At 39.8% G+C, this 22,661-nt stretch overlaps 1 long non-coding RNA gene across 2 annotated transcripts in view; it reads right to left on the bottom strand.

The window, feature by feature from the left end:
• Positions 1-21,526, bottom strand: part of LOC143684371 (uncharacterized) — a 52,210-nt gene extending 30,684 nt beyond the window's left edge. Inside the window, exons 1-2 of one of the 2 annotated variants that reach the window (XR_013176019.1) lie at positions 21,291-21,526; positions 3,307-3,572 (exon numbers count right to left, since the gene is read on the bottom strand). This is a non-coding gene — a long non-coding RNA (uncharacterized LOC143684371). The remainder of the gene's footprint in view (positions 1-3,306; positions 3,573-21,290) is intronic. The other variant, XR_013176018.1, reaches the window with a different exon arrangement.
• Between the last annotated feature and the right edge of the window lie 1,135 nt (positions 21,527-22,661).

Genomic DNA, 22,661 nt, shown 5'->3' with positions numbered 1-22,661 from the left:
GAGAAAGGGGCAGAAGGAAATTCAAAGAAATAATGGCAGAAAAATGCCCAAATTAAATGAAGGACATGAATATATACATGATCCTATATGTAGAAAATCCTGAAAAATCCACGACATAGCCACTAGAGCTAATAAATTCAGCAAAGTGGAAGGGTACAAGATCAACATGTAAAAATCAATAGCATTTCCATACATGAGTAATGAACAATCTGAAGAATAAATCAAGAAAAAAATCCATTTATAATAACAACTAAAAGAATCAAATATCTAGGAACAAATTTAACCAAGGATATAAAGAACTTAAACACAGAAAACTACAAAATATTGCTAAGAGAGACCAAAGAAGACCAAATGGAAGGACATTCCATGTTCATGGATTGGAAGACTAAATTTTGCTAAAATGTCAATTCTACCCAAGCAATTTACAGATCAACACTGTAAATCCTAATTTGATCTCAATCAAAATCCTGATAGACTTTTTTAATTTATGGAAGGGCCAATCATCAAATTTATATGGAAGGGTAAGGAGCTATGAATAGCCAAAAGCCATCTTGAAAAAGAAGAATGAAGTTGGAGGACTCAGACTTCCTGATTTTAAAACTTACTACAAATCTACAGTTATTAAAACAGTATGGTCCTGGCTTAAGGGCAGTCATACAGAGCAACTGAATTGAATTGAAAGTCTGGAAATAAACCTTCACGTCCATGGTTAGGTGATTTTTGACAAGGGTACCAAATGCACTTGATGGGGGGAAGAAAATGTTTTCAACAAATGGTGCTGGGAAAACTGGATATCCATATGGGACAGAATGAAGTTAGATCCATACCTGACACCATATACAAAAATTAACTCAAAATGGATCAGAGACCTATATATAAGAACCAAAATTATAAAACTCCTAGAAGAAAATATAGGGAGGGAAATTAAATTGTTCTTTTAATATACTGCCTCAGCTGGAAGTCATTAAAAATGTGAAAATGGAGCAAGGAATGATTGCTTTCTTTCCTTCTTGTTATAGTGATGTTTGTGCAGTTGTTGGATCTGAAAACCAAACAGTGCTCCCCAAATGCATTGTTTTGGTTGTTTTTCCACTAAAAAATTCCCTCCATCTTTAACTTTAGTGGCTCAGTCATGTATTTTTCTAACCCAGGAGTTCAGTCAGTGAAGAGTCCCCTTTGAAAACAATGGAAACCTTGTTCTCAGCTTCTTTAGTGCCTGCAACAAGACACAAATGAGACCCGTGAGAATTTGGGGCTTAGGCACAGTTCCAGGTGACATTTGGGGCTTAAGTGCTTAGAGGAGGCTTGTGGTGGATAGATGGAGGGAGGGTGAGAGCTCAGGGACCCCCAACATGAGGGTGACCAGGTCTGTGGGTAGAGGGTCCTGGTCCTGGTGGGGGCAGAGGCATCCTGGACAAATGGGGTTCCCTGTGCTCTCTGGATCCCCCCTTTCCTTGAAATAGAAGAGGCGGATTCTACCAGTCACTGGGAAAAGTCCCCTTTATGCTCCTTCAGCTCAGATTGGTAAGGACCCAGTGCTGTCCTTGGTATATAATAATTATTGTACACTCTCGAGTGTCTTGAATAGCTCATGAGATATTAAAAGGCAGTTCATCAGAATCTTTTAAAAAGTGATGCTATTTTTCCTTTAAAAATAGTACATAACATGTATATGTTCTTATGCTTAAAATAGTGATAGAAATACCCAAAATATTAACAATCTTTGTATCTGGGGCATAAGATTACATTAGATTTTTACTTATTTGTAGTGTCTACATTTTCTCAAATGAACATATATTGCATATTTACATATTGTTTTTTATAAGAAACCCTGGTGTTCTAAAAGTGGGGAGTGAGGACCACAGAAACCAAAAAAAAGATGAGTGATGAGTTTGTTTTCACAAAAATTAAACAGTTCTTGAGTCAGACATTGCCAATACAAATTTAAAAGGAAGGGATAGACTGAGAGGAAATACTTGCAATATGTATAGCAGAAAAAGAATTATAATCATTTTATACACATATATCATACAAACCAATAAGAAAAGGACAAATAATCCAATAGAAAATTGGATAAAAGGTAAGTTACAGAAGTAGTACTAAAAATGCCCAATGAACATATGAAAAGACGTCAACCTCAGCAATAGCCAAGAAAACAGAAATGACAACAATGAAATTTTTTTTAGCCTATCAGATTAGGAAGCATTTTAAAGATTGGTAGCATCCAGAGTTTGTGAGGGTATGCACTCTTTAAAAAAATTAAAAACTTATAGTACCTAGCATCTAGGAGGAACTGAAAATCAGGACCCTTTCCAAAAAGAATTTAGTGTGCACACCCTTTGATCCAGCAGTTCCAGTTTTAGGTCTCTAGCCCAGACATGGATCAGACAACACTTGAAGCAACACAAATGTTGGACAATGGTTCATGGTTACCCATTCTATTGAACACTATGAAACACCTAAAAAGATTTAGGAAGGTCTATCTGCAGTGATATGGCAAGATCTTCAAGATGGGGGCACCATAACACAGGGGAAAACGGCGAGACTAACCCAAACCTGCCTCGGTTCAAATCATGGCATGGCCACTTCCAGGCTGTAAGACTCGGCTAAGCCACTTAAGCTGTCTAGTATCAGTTGCCCCATCTGTAAATGGGAGAAATAATAGTATGTGCCTCCTTTGGGTTTATGATCATTGAAATGGGTCAATACATGTAAAGCATCTTGAATAGTACCTGGCTCATAGAAAGTTACCAATAAATGCCAATTCTTATTACATATTATTATATAAGATAAGCAAGTTGCAGAACACCAAGTATGGTTTCATAAAATTCATATTAAAAATAATATTTCTACATGTTACATGTCTGTACATGCACAGAAAATGTTCCAGGAGAAAACATGCCTCTTTAATAGCAGGGTTCACTGTTGTGGAAAGGCGGGGCCTGGGTGAGGTAATGAAGGGGACTTGTCCTGTCAGCTCCATGCATCAGTATTATTTACATTCTTATAGCACTAAATGTAACTTGTGTAAAGACAATAGAAAGTAATCAAAATATTTTAAAATCTTTCACACACACAGCTGCATCTCAGGCAACACAACGTGGACTTTATCTCTAGCCTCTAAAATTTAGGAACAACAAGCACTTTACTTAAGGATGTGAATGGTCGTGCGACTTTCAGTACTGTTTGTGTCTATGTTCCCTGCATCGGCAACTTCCTTAGCAACGTGGAAACAGCTGAGGTTAGGGCTTGATTAACAAGAACAATTTGTAGAACACGCTACGAACGTTCTGTCCTAACCCTCACCTGTCACTCACATGACGCGTCCCAGGGTTGAAGAGGGGTGAATTCTAGGTTGCTTCTCCTCAAGTGCCCCGGTTCTAATTGCAGTTCTGCACTTTCCTACAGCTTCCAGGAAAGAGGGTGGACTGCCTTACCCAATCGTGCAGAACTATCGTGTGTCTTTGGAAGAGGTGCTGGTGAAGAGAGGATCCTGGGTGTCAGAGATGAACTTTCCCTGAAGGACAATTTGCCTCTGGCCTCATATGATCCTCTTGGGTCATCCTGAATGGCTGAGTGAGAAAGCATTCACTTTCTAAAACTCATTGTTATAAGAAATCAAACTTTTTTTTCAATAAAAATTATAATAATACGATACTTGTATATCAACCAGCCAGGTTTAACTGACAAATATTTTTGCATAGTAGCTTCTGTTGTGATCTCTTCTATTTATTTTTTAAAAAAAGATGAAAAAAAGTTACAAAACAGGTAAAGGTCCCACCCCCACCCCAATCCTTTCTTCTACTTCCTTTTTTTTTAATTGTATAATATATAGAAAGCAAGGAAAGAAAAAAGAAGTAGTTTTCAAAGCACTCTTCAACTAGCATTTACAGGACAGATCCCAGAGTTTGTCATGGGCTACCATACCATCATCTCAGAGTTTTCCTTCTAGCTGCTCTAGAACACTGGAGGCCAGAAGGAATAAATATTTTTCATCATCACAATCGATTTTTGTTGTCCTTTTTTGTGAAAAATAACACATATACAAAAAAGCAATAAATTTATAAATACAGCATAATAATCAGTTGTAGAACAGATTTCAGAGTTGTAGAATTGGGTTACAATTCCACAATTTTAGGTTTTTACTTCTAGCTGCTCTAAGATACTGGAGACTAAAAGAAGCATCAATATAATGATTCAGCACTCATACTCATTTGTTAGACCCTACCTTCTCTGCGTAACTCCACCATCACCTTTGATCTTTCTCCCACTCTTTAGGGGTATTTAGGCTATGCCTATTCTAACTTTTCTTATTTTGGAAGGGGCTGTTGATAATACGGAATAAGGAGATGGAACTAGTTGATGTTCTGGAAAGGCTGGGCCCTCTAGGTTTCAGGACTTATCTGGTTTGGGGACCTATCTGGAGGTTGTAGTTTTCTGGAAAGTAACCCTAGTGCATGGAACCTTTGTAGAATCTTATAAATCTTCTACTTTTGCAAATGTGACCTGTCTCCTGAAGTAAATGTATATCATTAACAAGCATAGTTTTATATTTTCCCACATAAATATGTACATTAATCAGGATCTTGGCAGGCACATTCCAGTGGGGTACTTGATAGTTTAATAAAGGTCCTATTTGCAAATAAGTCGGCTGGGATAAGGGAATTCAGTAAGGGATGGTGATGTACCTTGGAGCTAGCGACTGGAAGGAGCTGCTACCACACCTAGGCTTGGAGGGGAAAGCGGAAGTAGCAGCTACAGAACCCTGAAAACCCTGCCACCGTAGGAGAGAGCTACTGGCAGCAGCTGTGCACTTCAGTGAATGAATGCAGCCTCTGCCAACCCACAGCCTTGCAGGGAGGGAGTGGGCCAAGAGGGGCCAGAAATGAATACTCAACCTGCCTCTCCTGCCCTCACACCTGCTGGTGCCTTCCTTTGGATGAACCCAATAAAGCCAGAGGGGAGGGAGCTCACTAAAGGAGTCCATAAAGCCTCCTGGGGTCATGGTGGAGAAGCTGGGAGAGTGGGTCTTACAACTGGAGAGTCCTTATCTATAAATAAAACAAAGCAAAAACTTTTACTTAAATGATAGATTAGTTTCCTATTGTTGCTATAACAAATTACTGCAAAGTAGGTCAAAACAACTCAAACTTATTTTCTGGATGTTGGGTTCCTCCAGAAAATAATTCCTCGATTTTAGGACTCCTCGATTTCAGGAATCCTAAAATCGAGGTGTTGGCAGGGCTACATGCCTTCTGGAGGTTCTAAGGTAGATAGATTCTCTCCCTTGTCTTGACTGGCTTCTAGAGGCTGCCTGCATTCCTTGGCTCATGGTTCCCTTCCTCCTTCTTCAAAGTCAACAATGGATCATCTTCCAACTTCTCTAACTCTAACCCTTCTGCCTTCCTCTTATAAGGACCCTTGTGATCTCATTGGATCCACCCAAATAATCCAGGATAATCTCCCAATCTCAAAATCCTTATTTTAATCACCGCTGCAAAGTCCCTTTTGGCATATAAAATAGCATATTCACTGCTTCCAGGAAATAGGACATGGATATCTTTGGCACGGGAGGGTGGTGTGTGCATTATTTTGTTTACCACAAATGGTATCACATTTTACATGTGCTTTTGCAACTTGCTTTTTTTCATTCACCATTCTATTTTTTTATTATTAATTAAAATTTTTTTTAAATATTAAAAAACCACCAAACAAACGCAAACATTCTTAACTTTTGATCATTCCGTTCTACATATATAATCAGTAATTCATGATATCATCATATAGTTGCATATTCATCATCATGATCATTTCTTGGAACATTTGCATCTATTCAGAAAAAGAAATAAAAAGAAAACAGAAAAAAATTCATACATACTATACCCCTTACCCCTCCCTTTCATTGATCACTAGCATTTCAAAAACTGAAAACTTTTGCCAATCTAATGGCTCTGAAATCATATCTTGTTATTTAATTTGCATTTCTGTGCTAAAGTGCTCTTTCCCTTCCTGTGCTTCATAATCTCCAACAGCGACTTTGAAATCATGACATCCAATTATTATCACAAAGCACAACCTGTTAATGTAACTAACTTCACAGATTGATGTCATTACAGGATACACCTTCAACTGATTTCTCCAAGTATTATTTTATAAAACAAACCAGATGACATTTCCTATACCTTCAGTTTTCACGTGTATAGCTCCTGCAAGTAAGATACAGGCTGGGACAGTTTCATGAAGGAAAGTTGCTCCTCCATTTCACAAAAAATGACTCAGAACAGTCTTGGCTTCCAGTGCTTTCATCGTTTTTTGAGGAATCTTGTTGAAATGCAAATCACTAATGGAATAAGCGACTGCTGGTTTGAAATGATGTATGGACCCTAGAAAAGCCATGTTTTAATCCTAATCCCATTTTGTAAAGGCAGCCGTTTCTTCTAATCCCTATTCCGTATTGTATCTTTGAAACTGTAATTAGATAATCTCCCTGGAGATGTGATTTAATCAAGAGTGGTTGTTAAACTGGATTAGGTAGAGGCGTGTCTCCACTCATTTGGGCGGGTCTTGATTAGTTTCTGTAGTCCTAAAAACGACGAAACATTTTGGAGAATGAGAGATTCAGAGAGAGCAAAAGAATGCTACAGCACACAAAGCAGAGAGTCCACAAACCAGCAACCTTTGGAGATGAAGAAGGAAAACGCCTCCTGGGGAGCTTCATGAAACAGGAAGCCAGGAGAGAAAGCTAGCAGATGACACCTTGCTCACCATGTGTCCTTCCAGCCAAGAAAGAAACTCAGACTGTGTTCACCATGTGCCTTCTCGGATGAGAGAGAGACCTTGAACTTCATCGGCTTTCTTGAACCTAGGTATCTTTCCCTGGATACCTTTGTTTGGGCAGTTCTATAGACTTGTTGTAATTGGGACATTATCTCAGCCTTAGAATGTAAACTAGCAGCTTATTAAATTCCCCTTTTTAAAAGCCATTTCATTTCTGGTATATTACATTCCAGCAGCTAGCAAACTAGAACAAAGCGCCAAGATTTTTTTTCTACATGAAAAAAGCAAGATATGAAACAGCAGATATTGGAAAGTTTCCATTTCTTTAAAATTTAAAAAGATAAAATACTATGTGTGGGGCGGGCCATGGTGGCTCAGCAGGTAAGAGTGCTTGCCTGCCATGCCCGAGGACCTGGGTTCGGTTTCCGGTGCCTGCCCATGTAAAAAACAAAAAAACTATGTGTGCATGGATTATTTTAGAGATGATGTTCTAGAAACTTGAAATACTGGTTGCTTCTGGGGAGGAGACAAAGGATTTCATGTTTGGGGTGGGAAATAGATTTATTTTTCCAGTATATAACTTTTAGTGTTTTGCTTTTGTTTGTTTTACCATCTCCAAGTATTATTTTATAAAACAAACCAGATCCAAGTATTATTTTATAAAACAAACCAGATGTTGTAGTTTGAATTATGTACCCCACTTTAGACATGTTCTTTTTTTTTTTTTTGTATGCTGTATGGCAGGGGTCACATTTCATTATTTTTCCATGTGAGTATCCCATTATTGCAGCACCATTTGTTGAATTTCTGTTTGTTTGTTTGTTTGGGAAGTGTGTGGTCTGGAAATCGAACCTGGGTCTCCCTCATGGCAGGTAAGAATTCTACCACTGAACTACGCTTGCATCCCCTAGCCATGTTCTTAATCCAAATTCCTGTGTGCAATCCCATTGTAAACAGGATGTCTTGAAGTTGTTACTTTTAGTTAGGGTGTATCCCAACTGAATAAGTGTGGGCGTTTATCTGGAGGATTAAGAACCAAGGCAGAAAGTCAGTGGAACCCAGAAGAGCAGACAAAAGAAAGGAACAGACATCACTATGTGGCATGAGGCAGAGAGGAAAGTCAAGGAACCCCAATGAATGTCGGTGGCCAGCACCAGAATTCCACATCTTTGGGGAAAGCATGGCCTCTCTGATATCTTGAAGTTGAACTTCTTCCCTCCAAACTCAGGAACCAATAAATACTTGTCATTGAAGCCAATCCATTGTTTGGTATTTGCGATAGCAGCTTGGCAAACCAATCCACCAGAGAATATGACCTGATTAAAATACAGTTTGTGAGTTATTTTCGTCTCAGATCATTTCTGTTTTAACCTTCCATTAAGTGGTTATTAAATAAAGAGTAATATGGAAAGGAAGATACTTCTCTGAAATTATAAAACAAAAATGTCAATACTTTGACATTTGCTTTCATCATCAGTGATTTTTTTTTTTTTTTTGCTTCAATCTACATTATCCTTTCAATTTAAATTCAGTTATGGACATGGGCCAGTTTAACACTCTGGAAAAGAAGGGCAAGCAGCTGTCAAGCTATTGCAGAACTGCTCAGAAAACCATGAGTTTTCTAAGTTTCCATGTTCGTGAGTTTCCATGTTTTTATTTCAGGGGTGCTATGAAATTTACTTTTACCCCAATAAAATAGATAACAGTGTGACTGTGCTACATTGAAACTTTTTTTTTTCAACTTAAGAGAAGATTCCATTGAACATTCCTTCCACATCTCTACACATTTGCCTAGGTAGAAAGCAGATTGTTTTGTCATTCTGTGTAACTACTCACTTGATTGCTGTGTCCTCTGCTGTTTTGTCTGTCTTGAGACAACCTCTCTGAGGGGTTATGGTGTTCTGCTGTGCCAGGACTTGGTCTTGGGAGAAGAGACACATCCTCACTGGATGGGTGAAAACACTTCCCTTGGAGCAAATTACCTTTCAGGTCCATCAAATCCCTTTCCCTGTGAGTTCAAATAAAGAATTCCTACCTACTGAGTGATTTTGAAAGTGCATATTTTTGATCTATCAATTACTGAAAAAGTTCTTTTATTTGGTGGGTAAGTTGTATGTTGGCTGATAGGTTTTCTGTGTTTTTTTTTGCATGGACGGGCAACAGGAAATGAATCCAGGTCTCCAGCATGGCAGGCAAGAACTCTGCCTGCTGAGCCACCGTGGCCCGCCTGGCTGATAGGATTTTTGGAAGGTGATATAAAAGATACTGTTATAATAGTACATGCCCTAGTAACAATAATTTTATACACTGCTTAATAAATGTATAACATAATTTTATAATCATTTATACAGTGTTTAAAAATTTGAATGCAATTTCATATACTTTCTCCCCTCTTCCCTGAGTAACTCAATTTTTTTGAACTTCAAAGACAATTTTAAAACCAAAATCCATAAGCAAATTCTATTCATTCACTCATTTTTAAAATCCATTCATTTACTCAGTAAATGTATATTGAATATACATGGCATAGCAGACATAGCTTGGGTGACAAGGATGGAAAGATGAAAACAACACATTTTCTGCCCAATGGGATTTCACAGTACAGTAGAAGAGATACAAATATGAATAACTAAGTGCAGCAAAGCAATATAGGAGCTTTGAGAGTCAGCTGTACCCAACATAGAGTGTGTATCTATGACTGTGTAACCATCCCCACAGTCTCCAGAGCATGCAACACAAATTATTTATTTTGCTTATGAGTCTGAGAGTTGGCTGAGTGGCAACTGATCTCAGCTGACTCAGTTGGGGTGACTCGACTCAGTTCCATTTACCTCTCACCCTCCTTTTGGGAATTATGAGCTAACTTGTGCATATTCTTTTTTTATTTTTTATTTTTTAGATGAGTTGTAGGCTTACAGAAAAATCATGCAGAAAATACAGAGTTCCCATATACCTCCCACACTCAGTTTTCCCTATTACTAACAATTTGCATTAATGTGTTAACTTTGTTACAATTGAGGAAAAATATTATTATAATTATACTATTAACTATAATCTCTAGTGTACATTGGGGTTCACTGTGTTGTACAGTCCTATCAGTTTTTTAAAATTTTATTCTAATAATAGCTATACAGCCTAAAATTTCCCCTTTTAACCACATTCAAATATATAATTCAGGGGTGTTAATTTCATGCACAATGTTGTGCTACGGTCACTACCATCCATTACCAAAACTTTTCCATTATCCCAAATGGAAACTCTGTACCAATTAAGTATTTTTTTTATTGTTCTTATTTTTTTGTGCCAATTAAGCTTTAACTCCCATTCTCTACCCTTCCCCTTCCCCTGGTAACTTGTAGTCTGGTTTCTGATTCTATGAATTTGCTAATTTCAACTGTTTCATATCAGTACTATCATACAATATGTGACCTATGTCTGGCTTATTCCACTTAACATGATGTTTTCAAAGTTTATTCAGATTGTCACATGTATCAGAACTTCATTCCTTTTTACAGTTGAATAATATTACACACACATGTGCATACACACACACACACACATTTTGTTTATCCATTCATCTGTTGATGAAGATGGGTTGCAAGTGGATACATTGGTGTGCAAATATCTGTTCAAGTCCCTGGTTTCAATTGTTTTGGATGTGTACTGTTCTAGTTTGCTAGCTGCTGGAATGCAATATACCAGAAACAGAATGGCCTTTTAAAAGGAGAATTTAATAAGTTGCTAGTTTACAGTTCTAAAGCCAAGAAAATGTCCCAATTAAAGCAAGTCTATAGAAATGTCCAATCAAAGGCATCCAGAGAAAGATACCTTGGTTCAAGAAGGCTGATGAAGTTCAGGGTTTCTTTCTCAAGTGGAAGGGCACATGGCGAACACAGTCAGAGTTTCTCTCTCATCTAGACAGGCACATGGTGAACACTTTCAGGGTTCCTCTCTCATCTGGAAGGGCACATGGTGAACACGGCATCATCTGCTAGCTTCTTCTCCTGGCTTCCTGTTTCATGAAGCTCCCTGGGAGGCATTTTCCTTCTTGATCTCCAAAGGTCGCTGGCTGGTGAACTCTGTTTCTTGTGGCTATGTTATTCTTCTCTGCCCTCTCTGAATCTCCCATTCTCCAAAATGTTTCCTCTTTTATAGGACTCCAATAAACCAATCAAGACCCACACAAATGGGTGGAGACATGTCATCACCTAATCCAGTTTAACAACCACTCTTGACTAAATCACATTATCCAGGGAGATGATCTGATTACAGTTTCAAACATACAGTATTGAATAGGGATTATTCTACTTTTATGAAATGGGATTTTGATTAAAACATGGCTTTTCTAGGGGGCATACATCCTTTCGAACCAGCACATGTACCTAGAAGTGGGATTGCTGGGTCATATGGTAATTCTATGCTTAACTTTCTGAGAAACTGCCAAACTGTCTTCCACAGCAGCTCCGCTGTTTAGATTTCCACCAACAGTAAATGAGTGTTCCTATTTCTCCACATCCTCTCCAACACTCATTTTACTTTCTTTAAAAGCAAGTAGTAGTCATTTGAGTGGTTGTGAAATGGTATCTCATTGTGGTTTTGATTTATATTTCCCTAATGGCTAATTATGTTGAGCATTTTTTCATGCACTTATTGGCCATTTGCATAACTTCTTTGAAAAAATGTCTATTCACATATTTTCCCAGTTTTAAATAGGATTGTTTGCCTTTTTGTTATTGAGGTGTAGGATTTCTTCCTGTATTCTGGATGTTAAACATATTATGGATATGTGGCATCCAAATATTCTGTCCTTTTCTATAGGCTGTCTCTTTACTTTCACAATAATGCATGTTCTTCTCATTGTATGGCAGAGGGGCAAGCAGAAACCCATGTGGCTTCTTGAGGTCTGGGCCCAGAACTGGCTATTGTAATTTCTTCCCATGTTCCATAGGCCAAAGTAAATCACATGGACAAACCCAAAGTTAAAGGATGGGGAAATAGACCCCATCTGTTTAGAGGGAAAAGTGACAAATTTACACGGAAAATGGCATGAGTAAGGGAGGCATGAAGTAGTTGAGCTAATAATGTAAGCTGTCATGGAAGAATACAAACTATGCAATAATGCTGTGGTCTAAGCAAGTGACGCTGCAGACAGCATGCATATTTTTACCATTGTGCATGGTTCACTCTTATTTTATCCATTTTACTTTGGTCTCACATAGACTGTAAGTTTCTTGTGAACAAGGGCTATGTTCTACATGTCTTCCGTGTTTCCTGCCTTGCTTCTAAGTCGGCTCACATTGGTTAATTAATGGATTGACTATTAATAATGGACTCAAAATAGAAACTACACATAGAGATACTTACCATCCCTTTCAAGAACTTCTATTGTCTTTAGTAATCACAGTAATCAAGATCACTACTCGTTATAGATAGTCGAATTCAATGAACTTGCCTGAAATAAACCTCTTTTAAAGCTTGGATTTACACCATATTGGAATTTTTATCCCTGCTATCACTATTGCTTATTTAATGGTGTCCCTTGGATTCCAAGATGATGTGATTTGCTTTATTTGTCACTCTAAAGAGACAACTCAATATCTACTTCATCAGAAAAGTGGACTATTCATTAAACTTGTATGTGTATCAAATGACAAAAAGAAGGTGCAGCATAAAATCCAATTTCCCTGATGAGTTAAGTAGAGAGCTATGGTAACTACTCTTAGGTGTGTGAGCATCCAATCAATTGCAGGGCTTTGGTTGCAAAAATATTAAAATTCTTTCTTTCAGAAAGAAGAGTTGAAATCATGCGTTGCAATTTCTAAATCTCTATACTGATCACATTGTGAGGCTAATTGTCTTAGACCTGCCATCTTTTGCATATATATAAGTATCTGTCAGCATGGGCCAGGTTATGCTGTGATTCTGGCCTCAAAATCATTGCCTGAGGCTTAATGTCCATGATGAGTGAACTAGGGCTCTGTGCTGGAGTGTAGGCTAATGGAGCAGCCAACACCTAGAATTTTGCTGGAAGTGAGAAGGAAAAGAGCTCTGCATGGGCTGTTAATCCCCACCTTGGACTGTGGCTGTTTTCCTTAATCTTTGGCCAGCAAAAATCACATAGTTCACTCATTAACAAGGAGTGCATGTGCTTGGAAAGGGAGAACCGGAATAAAGAGAAGAACCAGAATATTTGGAGACTCCACATACATCTACCTTGTTAGTTTCCTTATCCCTAGAGAAGCTGGAAATTCTCAGAGCAGGCAAAGGGGAAGTAAAGGAAAAAATTGGGAAGAGTAAGGGACTTGTAGAGCATTCACCTGCTTCAAACTCACTGAGATGGGTGAAATTTGTGAGACCTCAACCCTATAGAGTTTTACCCGTCTGCTGGGTTTTTATTGCTGATCCTCCCATTTTTATTCTGTGACCTGGGCCTTGGTTTCCTCAATAGTAAAATTAAAATGATAGGAAAACCTACCTTACAAGAGTTGGGATGATTAAATAAGGTGTTACAAGTAAGTTAGAATAGTGCGGTCCAGCAGAACTTTCTGGACTGATGGACATATTTGATATGATAGCCACATGCGATTATCGAGTGCTTGAAATGCAGTTAATGTGTTGAGAAACTGAATTATTAATTTTATCTAATTTTAATTAATTGAAATTTAAATTTACATAGCCACATGTGGCTAATAGCTGGTGTCTTGGACAGTGCAGGTTTAGAACATTGCCTAACACATAGTAGACACTCAACAAGGGTTAGCTTTAAGTTTCAAAGAGAAGAGCTGCAATCGTCTAACAGAGATATTGGGGACGCCCTGGGTAGAAAAGGTCCCTCCTTCCAAGACAGATCAGACCTTCCACAGCTGCCCAGGGGGTGGCTGTCAACCCCAACTTACTGGAGGTGCTATAACAGACACCCTGACTCCCTCTCCCCTCAGTCGAGGGCTTCTACACTGGCTCCCAGAGGTCCCAATGGTGCAGCTCCAGTCCTCTCGGTGGTCACTCACTTGAAAACACACCCTACTGGCTGCTTTCCCTTCTCTGTCCCACATCTCCACCTTCATCCCCTTTTCTCCCCTGCCTGCCCTGGGATCACTTCCCACTTAAACACTGCCCAGGGGCAAGTCCTTGTCTCACGCCTGCTTCTGGGGGACCCTCCTTGTGATGGTTGGGTTCTGGTGTCAACTTGACCAAGTGATTATGCCCAGTTGTCTGGTCAGGCAAGCACTGGCCTGACCGTTGCTACGAGGATAGTTCGTAGCTGGCTGATAAACCCGAAGGCTGGTATATTAAGTCATCAGTCAGTTGATTGCATCTCTGGCTGATTACATCTGCCATCAACTAAGATGTGTCTCCCACAAGGAGATAATCCAATCCGCTGAAGGCTTTTAAGGAAGAAAAGAGATTTTTTTCTTGGATAGGGTATTGGAGAGGCTGATGGGAAAATTGATGTTTTTTATTTTTTAAAGAAACCCCTTATTAATGCACAGGGCACTTTTAGAGCAGTAAAGCTAGTCTGTGTGACACTGTAATGGTGGATTTATAACATTATGTCTTTGCCAAAATCCTTAGAACCCTACATGCAGAGGGAACCCTAATGAAAACAACGGGTACCAGTGACTAAAACTGCATCAGTATTGGTTCATCACTTGTAACAATTGTATGACATTAACAATTGGGCAAACTGTGTGTGTGTGTGTGTGTGTGTGTGTGTGTGTGTACAGGGGGACTATATAGAAATTCTGTGATTTCTCTAAACCTAAAACAGTTTTAAAATGAAAAAAAGTAGAAGCACCCCTTGTTAAAATTTTTCTCTGACTATAAAAGTAAAACATAATCATTATAAAATTGGGGATCATACAGGAAAGTAAATAGAAGAAAATGAAAATTACTCATTGTTCCACCACTCACAGATATTTTCTTTGAAAGTAGAGGACAAATCATGGCCCCTTAATCCCTAGCATCCTGTGTTTATGCCCTGGCTGTGCAGAAAGACGACAGTTCTAACATTTTTGCAATTATGCTCTGGCTGGGTGTGGAAGCACCTTGATAAAAACAGCTTGTATAACATAAGGACACAGCATGAAGGCTGAAACCCTTATGTAAGAGCATCAGAAACCCTGAGCATAAACAGGGCTTTCTTTGTTTTAAAATGGAAATGGGCTCCAAGCCAGTGCTTTTAATCTCAGTCCAGGAAGGTAGAAGAAAGTAGGAAGTTACAGAGGGTAGTAAAGAAAATAAGGAAATGAAAATCTCTCTCTGCAGTCTGATGTCTATTTAGATGATTAACGACTTTTCTCAAACTGAGAAAACAAAAGGGCTAGTGCAGGGCAAACTTAGTTAAAGGAATTGATTTCAGATCATTAGAACTGCTAGCAGGAGGACTCTTGAATTAGCAGAAGTGGGGCCTGCTTATGTTTTTAATAATAGCAGAAAAAATTTGGCAAAGACAATGTACAGATTGAGGGCAGGTAGAAACACTATAAAAGGCAGCCCCAGGAAGTGACAGGAATATTAAAGAAAACATTAAATTCATGGTAGTAACAGTCCTGAGATCAAGAATTTGGTTCAGCAGTGAATAAAAAATTATTTGCAAAGTCCCCTTGGGGGAATGGCAAGAAAGAGGGAAAATTCAACTTCCCCATGTGGAGAATTCCTGATATTCTCACAAGCAATGGGGACAACCAAAGCAATAGGCTGAGCTCCCAATCTTGGGGTTTGTTCACATGAAATTTATCCCTGCAAAGGATAGGCTAAGACTACTTAGAATTAGGCCTAAGACCTCTCTCCAGCCAACAGGAAAGCACACCACCCTCCCCCTGTCTACGTGGGACATGACTCCCAGGGGTGTGGACCACCCTGACAACGTGAGACAGAAATCCTACAATGAGTTGGGACTCGGCATCAAGGGATTGAGAAAACCCTCTCGACCAAAAGGGGGAAGAGAGAAATGAGACAAAATTAAGTGTTGATGGCTCAGAGATTCCAAACAGAGTCGAGTGGTTATCCTGGAGGTTATTCTTACACATAAATAGATATCACCTTTTTAGTTAAGGCGTAACAGAGAGGCTGAAGGGAACTGCCTGAAAATGTGGAGCTGTGTTCCAGTAGCCATGTTTCTTGAAGATGATTGAATAATGATATAGCTTTTGCAATGTGACTGTGTGATTGTGAAAACCTTGTGTCTGATGCTCCTTTTATCTACCGTATGGACAGATGAGTAAAACATATGGATTAAAAATAAATATATAATAGGGGGAACATATGTTAAAATAAATGTTGTAGATTGAAACGCTAGTGATCAATGGAAGGGAGTTGTAAGGGGTATAAAAAAAACAGGGAAAACAAAGGCTAAAATATATTGGGTAGATGGAAATACTAGCAATCAATGAGAAGGAGGGGTAAGGGGTATGGTATGTATGAATTTTTTTCTTTTTCTTTTTCTGAATTGATGCAAATGTTCTAAGAAATGATCATGATGATGAATATACAACTATGTGAGGAAAAGAAAAGAATTGGGTTCAGGGCTGCACGGGTGGTTCAGTGGTAGAATCATTCTGTTGCTGGGCATGGAAGCTCACCTACCATGTGGGGGTCCCAGGTTCGATTCCCAGCCCATGTATACCTTCCCCAACACCCCCCCCAAATAAAGATGATCACAGGAAGTATCAGAGAAGAACTGGGGAGCATGAATCAGAGAAGAGAGAGAAGCTTTCAAATTTGTGGGTTCCTGCTCTAGGCAACTGAGAGACCAAGTGGGGCACTCAGAATCCCAGCAGAGCACATGGAGCACTCATCTGCAAAGCCTATCTCCCATTGGTTGAAGGTTGCCCCTGGGGCCATTTGTGCCCCCACTTCCCGTGCACTCAACACAGAGCTGAACTGAGTTGGTTGTATTTCTGGCAGCTGTTCACGGCAGTTGTTGATGGATTTGGTGGGTCCAGGAGACGTGGGCTGGGCTCCAACAGTGATTTCTACACCATCCTATGTAAAGAAACCTCCTCTCCTTATTTTGTCTCTCAGCCTCTTGTTTGTTATTCATCTCTTTTTCCTTCCTTCCCAAAGGTGTGAGCTCCCGGAGAGCAAGTACCAGATCTGCCTTCTATTCTATTTTATTACAAAGCCTGGTAGCAAGCACCAGAAAATATCTGTGAAATGAATTTTCATAACAATATTTTGACGTGGATATTGCTAATTGATCCCATTTACAGTGAAGACATTGCATCTTAAAGAGTTGAAGCAAATTTCCCCTTGTGATAGAATATAGGACATAGGACTTGGACAGGAGAAGAAACATTGCGCAGTTTTCACTCATTTCTAACTGAAATTCAGCTTCGTCTTCAGTGACAAATGTGGGCAACAAACCCAGTGGTATCAGCAGGAATCGTGACTTTGGCACTAGTAAAGAACAGATGCATTCAGATCGCAGATATTGGGAAATATTATTTAAACACACCACTTCTGCAAAATCGTGGCTTTCACTTTGGTGGTTAGATCTTAATGTATTAGTAAAGAGGCATATCTATGATTATATCAAACATTTAAAAAATATTTGGATAAGTGCATTTCAGTGTCATCGGTTTCTTTTGTATTCCTATGTATTTTATTCTATGAATTTTAAAACAGTATTCTAGGAAGGTGTGCTGGTTTGAAAGGATTATGCACCCTAGAAAAGCCGTGTTTTAATCCTAATGCAGTCTTGTGGGAGCAACCATTTTTTTTTCTTTTCTTCTGTTTTTTTTTTTTGAGCCTAATGGCATATTTTTATTATTTTTAAAAAATTTTAATTAATAAAACCAATCGACATACAATATGACAATCTTTTTTTTCCATCACATAGTTGTATGTTCATCATCATGATCATTTCTTAGAATATTTACATCAATTGAGAAAACGAAATAAAAAGAAAACAGAAAACAATCACTACATGTGTTCTAGTTTGCTAGCTGCCGGAATGCAACACACCAGAGACGGATTGGTTTTTAATAAAAGGGGATTTATTTTGTTAGTTCTTCAGAGGAAAGGCAGCTAACTTTCAGCTGAGGTTCTTTCTTATGTGGGAAGACCCAAGGCGATCTCTGCTGGCCTTCCCTCCAGGCCCGTGGGTTCCAACAACTTTCCCCAGGGTGATTTCTTTCTGCATCTCCGAAGGCCTGGGCTGAGCTGCAAGTGCTGAGATGAGGTATGCTGAGCTGCTTGGGCTGTGCTACGTTGTACTCTCTCATTTAAGCACCAGCCAATTAAGTCAAATGTCATTAATTGCAGCAGTCATGCCTCCTAGCTGACTGCAGATGTAATGAGCAACAGATGAGGTTCACGTACCATTGGCTCATGTCCACAGCAACAGAACTAGGTGCCTTCACCTGGCCAGATTGACAACTGATTCTGAGTACCTCAACATGCAATACCCTTTACCCCTCCCTTTCATCGATCACTAGCATTTCAATCTACTACATTTATTTTAATATATGTTCCCCCTATTATATATTTATTTTTAATCCATATGTTTTACTCATCTGTCCATACGGTAGATAAAAGGAGCATCAGACACAAGGTTTTCACAATCACACAGTCACATTGCATCCCTTGGTGCTGAGTCCCAGTTCATTCTAGGATTTCTGTCTCACGTTGCCGGGAAGGTCCACACCCCTGGAGTCACATCCCATGTAAAGAGAGGGAGGGCAGTGAGTTTGCTTGTCATGTTAGCTGAGAGAGAGGCCACATCTGAGCAACAAAAGAGGTTTTCTTGGGGGTGATTCTTGGGCCTAATTTAAGTAGGCTTAGCCTATCCTTTGCGGGGTTAAGTTTTATATGAACAAACCCCAAGATTGGGGGCTCAGGCAACCATTTCTTTTAATCCCTGTTCAGTACTCTAGGTTGGAAACTTGATTAGGTTATCTCCATGGAGATGTGACTCATCCAATTGTTGGTATTACCCTTTGGATTAGAGGGAGATGTGACTCCACCCATTCCAGGTGTGTCTTGATTAGTTTAGTGAAATCCTTTCAAAGAGGAAACATTTTGAGAAAATGAGAGACAGCCACGAGAACTACAGAGCCCATGCAGCCATGAGACCTATGGAGATGAAGAAGGAAAACACCCCCTGGGTTGCTCCATGAAACAAGCATGGAGAGAAAGTAGCAGATGTCACTATGTGCCATTCCATTTGAGAGAGAGAAGCCTTGAGCTTCATCGGCCTTTCCTGAGTGAAGGTAACCTCTTGGTCCCTTGATTTGGACGTTTTTATAGACTTGCTTTAATTGGGACATTTTCATAGCCTTAGAACTATAAACTAGCAACTTATTAAATACCCCTTTTTAAAAGCCATTCCATTTCTAGTATATTATATTCTGACAGCTAACAAACTAGAATAGAAGGGGGTCTCTAAACTTTACCAGACTGCCAAAGGAGTCCTCACCAGAAAAAGGCTCACAGTGTCATCTGACACCCTGTTGTATAGTGTGTAGTTGGCTTTGCTGAATATGGCTGTGATCTAGGAGACACGGCCCGACTTGAAGCAACAGTAATTCCAAAACCAAGATTTCTGAGCAGAGGAGGCACATGACAGATTGTGTGGTGGGGTGATAAATGTAAATCATTTGTTCTCTGTCTGTCTTCCCGATACCCTGGCACCGAGATGCAGTAAGTGAGATCTGGCTTCATGGGGGACAGATAGGGTCATCTGTGGGAGAGTGCACATGTAGGCAGAAGAAGTCCCTTGAATGTTTCTGATCGTCCTGTCTCTGCCCCCAGAGGCTGTCCTTCTCTTCTCTTGATAAATACTGCTAAAACAAAAATACTGATACACAAGGTTCTGGGTCAAGGAGCTCAAGAGGTGGTCATGGTGGACTCTTCCTGGAGAGTGGAATCTGAGTAGACCTTATTTAAAGAAGTGATTATGTTCATGGTGAATCTATTAGTATAAGCATAATTTCCAGTTAGATTAGAAAGAGTGAGATTTCACTCAGATTTACAGGGCATTCTGCCCAGCTATTCATGAGATCCCTTTCCTCTCCCTCCTGGGACCTATTGCCCACAGACCTCAACCTCCCTTGCAATAATGCAGGACCGTGGAGCTGTGTTCTGGCCAGTGGCAGTTTAGTGAGTGGAAAGTGGGACACTTCCAGGCTAGACTTTTAAAATCTTCTTGCAGGTAGCAATACTGTGTGTTTTTACCCCTTTAGTTGCCATCCAATGTAATCACAAGGGGCCTTTTAAATGGAAGGACCATAGAGGCCATATCCCAACTAAAGAGAATGCATCTTTCTCAGCAGGCTGGGACAAGGACGGGTCCTTCCTAGGTTACATGCTTGTTCTTGGATGAATCACTGTGGACTGGGAGAATGGCATGTTCCTACCCATGTAGATGAGGGATTGGCCTGGTCAACACTCATCAAATCATGTACAGTGTGTCCATTTTCATTACTTAAAAAAAAAATCACTGCTACAACAATTTACTAGAAACTTAGTGGCTTGAAACAATAAAATTCATTATTTTACAATTCTGGAGTTCAGAAATCTGAAATGTGTCTCACTGGAATAGAATCAAAGTGTTGGCAGGGCTGCATTCCTTCTTGGAGGTTCTAGAAAAGAATTCATGTCCATGCTTATTACAGATTCTAGAGACCACCTACATCTCTTTCCATGCTGCCTGCTCTCTGGTTCTCACTCCTCTGTTTCCCTCTTTGACTTAAAAGGTCCCTTGAGATTACACTGGGCCCACACGGATAATCTAGGATAATCTCCCCATCTCGAGATCAGCTGATTAGCAACATGAATTCTTTTTGCAATGTAACCTAATATAGTCATAGTATCCAGAGAATGGAACTGAAACACATTTGGGAGCTACTATTCTGCCTTCTCCATGGAACAAGCAGAATTACAATTACAATGAAATGGAAGGAAAAGTGTCTCCTCAAAGGAAAGAATGAGGGCAGACAAAAAGCATATGTCCTCTTTCACAAGCTAAGATTAGGGTGTGTGTGCACCGATCTTGACGTCCTTCATTTATATTTTTATTAAGCATTTATAGCAGATGTTTGTGATGTTGCATGTCACATCCCCCAACCCACTGGATTCCATGCCTATCACTCTTATCCCTCATCAAGCACACACAGAGTGCTTTCTCCCAGACAGTGTAAAGCCCCTTAGTCAAATACAAGCACAATCTGAAAGTGCAGGGGAGTTGACACCCCTGTCAACAGTGCTCAACCAATGGAGGATGGGATCTGTGGTTAAATGCTACCATCTCCATCCTCCGGTGGAACAGTTCTGATGAGCTTTCTTCACGGTTCCTCAGAAGGTCTCCAGCTGGATTGAGTCTCAGTGGCCCATGTTGGTAACCAGTTGCCAACTCCTGAACACACTTTGTATTGATTCTTCTCCCTTCCCTGTTTCACTCTCCCCACTTCCTCATGTCTGCTTCCCAGGATCACTTCCCAAATAAACTCCTCATACCCATATCCTTCTTGCAGGTTTTGCTTTTGGGGAAACCCAACTATGACAGCACTTACCACTGACGTTTTCTGTAGAGTTAGTTTTGTAGCTCTCTGTACGGTGGGATCCTTTCAGGATAAGCAAGTACGACTTGTTTACAGGCATCTGTTCAAATGGGTTGGGATCCATTTGATTGGTTGGCACCCATGCTCCACAGCTCACCTCCCTCTACAGCTGATGGAGGTCTGTCAGCATGATAACATCAATGACCTTCCCCTACATGTCTTTCCTGGCTGGTTACAAGGCTCTAGCTCAAAACACATGGGTAAGGAATATAAAAATCTTATGAAGCATTCCTACGGGGTCATGTACTAAAAGGTCTGTGAATTAAAATGGGGAGAAAAGGTTGTCTGAGGCCATCTCTCTCTTTTTTTTTTCCTTTCAGTTCAGACTAAGGTCATGGCTGTTTACTTGAATTCTGGCAATAACCCTGGGAATTTATTTAATGCCAAGGGAAACATGAGGACAGTGGAATCTAGAAATATTGTGCTCCAAGCAACAGAAGGCAGCAGGCATGAACCCAGAAAGACATCAGGCTTTATTGAAGACAAAACATTTCTGATGACTTTTGAGAGGTATCACACATTCTTTATCAGTTAATGTGGACATAATGTAACCTATGTACCAAAGGGAGGTGAGTATAAGGCAAAGACCCAGGTATAAAGAAAACTTAAATCATCTCTCTTAGGGTGAGTCATCTCTCTGGGGGTCATTGGTACCCTTTAAGAAGAGGAAATTTGGATGCAGACAGACAGAGAGACAGAGGGGAGAATGCCATCAGTTGCTACCAAACCACCAGAATCTAGAAAAAAACATGGATCAATTTCTTCTCCAGGGATGTCAAAGAAAGAATGGCCCTGCTAACTCCTTGATTTTGGACTTCCAGCCTCCAGAACCATGAGGCAATCAACTTATGTTGTTTCAACCCACCCAATTTTTAGTACTTTGTTATGGTAGCCCCAGCAGACTAAATGGTTGGGTACCCCAGAAAGCAGACTCTGAGAAGGACATTTGCAGGCCAGAAGTCTACTGGGGAGTTCTTTCAGGCACAAGGACTTTCAGAGAACCAGAAAGGCAGAATTGGGCAGTTGGGGAAGTCAGGCTGAGTGCTGGTTTGAAATGATGTATGTACCCTAGAAAAGCGATGTTTTAATCCTAATCCCATTTTGTAAAGGTAGCCGTGCTTGAAACTTTAATTAGATCATCTCCATGGAGATGTGATTTAATAAAGAGTGGTTGTTAAGCTGGATTAGGTAGAGGCATGTCTCCACTCATTTGGGTAGGTCTTAATTTGTTTCTGTAGTCCTATAAAAGAGTAAACATTTTGGAGAATGAGAGATTCGAGGAGAGCAGAGAATGCTATAGCACCACGAAACAGAGTCACCAGC

This window comes from Tamandua tetradactyla, chromosome 1 (genome assembly GCF_023851605.1).
Source record: "Tamandua tetradactyla isolate mTamTet1 chromosome 1, mTamTet1.pri, whole genome shotgun sequence".
NCBI lineage: Eukaryota > Metazoa > Chordata > Mammalia > Pilosa > Myrmecophagidae > Tamandua > Tamandua tetradactyla.
This window is presented reverse-complemented; position numbering and strand designations above follow the sequence as displayed.